Here is a 2,743-nt window from a genome sequence, read left to right as displayed (position 1 = left end):
CTAGTGCAGGACCCTGAAATCACCATGTAATGTTACAGCATAAGTGTGTCCATTAAATGTTGAATTTGTATCTAATGCACTGTGCTTTGGGTCTCAGTATCCGCCCTTTTTTTAATAGCTTCTTGTGTTCCTCCAGACAACAGACAGTAAATCTGACATGACATCCAAAACAAACCATGCATCTCCGCAAATGATTTCAGGCAGTAAATAGAGAGTGAGCTGGCTTGTTGTAGTGTCTGGATAATCTTAGTTCAGTCTTTCAGATCATCAACATTCCTAAACACAAACAGGCAATCTCACAACGTATAAGTTGTGGGTGGTCTCACCAAGAATGTGTGTGTGTGTGTGTGTGTGTGTGCATGTGTAACCAACATAGACATGTGTGCATGATTTCATTTCTACTCTTGACAGTACTGAAGTGAAGTTGTTTTTGATTGCTAAAAACAATGTTGGTTTGACAGTTTGGGGCTGAGATCAGAATCAGTTTGGATGTAAACCGGGATAGTACAAGAAAGGACAAAGACAAGTCTGTCTGTATGTGATTGTTTATGTTGGGGTGTGTGTGTGTGTGTGTGTGTGTGTGTGTGTGTGTGCACATGTGTGTGCCAGCGTGTTTGTATGTGAAGGAGGGACCTAAATCTCCTAAATCCTGAGAAAATACTTCTCTTGTGTCTATTGAAAAGCTACAACACTCAAACCTCCTTGACACCTCCTTCACATACTCTAGTTTTAGCTTGTGGTAAATGATCATGACAGTTTTTTTTTACTCTCAGATGCTCTGAGAATTGAAGACTATGACAAAACACTAATCTGGCAAACAGATGTCATTGAGCACAACAGCGGACCTGTTTAAATCACTGAAAAAAAACAGTGAAAGAAAAGAATGTGGGCAGATTCAGGTCTGAAACTAGACTAGCAAGATACCACACCAGCACTGCCTTCACTGTGATAATTTAGCTTTGCCATCTCTACCGTCTATTTCTACCACCAGCTGTTAGTTTCAGTTGAACATACGGTTACTTGAAGTAACCACTACTGCTGCAGGTCTATAGCAATTTAACTGACAGTGTTACATTCACCACTTTGTCCGATCTGAGACTAATCTTTTATCAATGTCCTTTACTTGGAGAATTATCTGTAGGCTCTCCTTTACTAAGTTGCGCCATTCATTTTTCCTCTGCTTACACTTGGAGTACTTCTACAAGTTTGGCATATCTATCTACGTCTTTTCTTAAGGGTAAATTGCTACCCTGATTGCACAGTAGTTTTATTTTTTTCTTATGACTTGAGTCAATAAAAAAAATGTCATTTAGTTAATCACTTTGACTTCTGACACTCTCAAAAGACAATGAGCAACGTGGATGGAAACAAAAAAATTGAGGGGAATTCAAGAGGCTGCATCAGCTCAAATTGCATCTCTGGCCACAGATGCAGCTTAATGTTGATGTTTGCTTATCTTTATTTAACTTTGTTGTCTTTGTTTAACTGTGTGTTTATATTTGTATCTTCCTATTTGTTCTTGGTGCTGTGGGGCTAACAACCATAATCAAATTATTCGTATGTGTCAACATGCTTGTCCATTTAAGTTGATTTTAATTTTGTATTGACAAACTGGGACTAAACCTTTAGGTGGCTGGTGGAGATGGGAATGGTGAAAAGGTTGAACCATTGCATGCTCATGTTTAGAGGGACATTTTCTATTTTGCAGTATTTTCTGTGTCAGTTCATCTTTTCCTGAGCTGTGGGTCAGAATGCTGACTCTGCACATTCCTGTGTTAATGATATACTGGACAACTTGATGCAGTTCATCTCAAATTCTGTCACTTTTCCTTTAAATAAATGACAACATTGTGGTTTACAACAGGGTCCCAATGAAGTTCCTGTTGATAGAGTCTGTGGCTTAACATCATTGTGCTAAGTTTGCAGCTCACATGTGATGCCCTTGCTCATCACCCCTATTAGCTCATTTACTGTCAACAGGACCATTCAGCACACTGCACTGACACAGATAGCATACACAACTCCTGACCTGGATGCATTTTTGGAGGAAACAAATGCATTCTTTGTGAGCTCCCCTGAGCTCACTGTAATCTTTAATTAACACCTGTCTTTAATGTCCCCAACATTTTGGGGACTTTGGAATTTGTTTGGCATCAGAAAAACAAATAATTGCTTTCTTCACATGAAATCATCAGTCATGTGGACTGACTCACAGCAGTGAAGTTTCAGCTGCAGAAAAAGATCCTTGTGCTTTTCCAAAATCACATTACATGTTTACCTTCTGGGTACCCACTGAGATTTTGAGAGGACATTTGCTTTGGCAACAAAACATTTCCTATTGAGATGGAAAACGAACAACACCTTGGCACAGATCATGTGACAAAGTCTTGGAAATTGTATTGTTCTGGGATGTGAGAAAACCACAATTAAAGTAATTGCAGGAAACTGGGAGAAGTGATAATGATAATTAATCATTTTCTAACTGGTCCTGTGGTGCAATGTATCTTTTGCTGCAATGAGTAAAGTACCATTAAGAGGAGGGCAATGGGCTGCAAGTACAGTTTAAATTATAGCATTAGAGAAAACTGCCAAAAATTCATTTAAATTAAAGAAATAAGGGCTAATTTGGATGGTAATAAATCTTGTTAGAGGAGAAATTGGCAGACACGAAGTCTAAAAGACAGCATAGGTTATACAGGCACATACAGTATGATTTTCCTACTGCGAGAGTAATTCCTTGGCA

The sequence above is a fragment of the Lates calcarifer genome, linkage group LG13 (assembly GCF_001640805.2).
Source record: "Lates calcarifer isolate ASB-BC8 linkage group LG13, TLL_Latcal_v3, whole genome shotgun sequence".
Classification (NCBI taxonomy): Eukaryota; Metazoa; Chordata; class Actinopteri; family Centropomidae; genus Lates; species Lates calcarifer.
Note: the sequence above shows the minus strand (reverse complement) of the source record.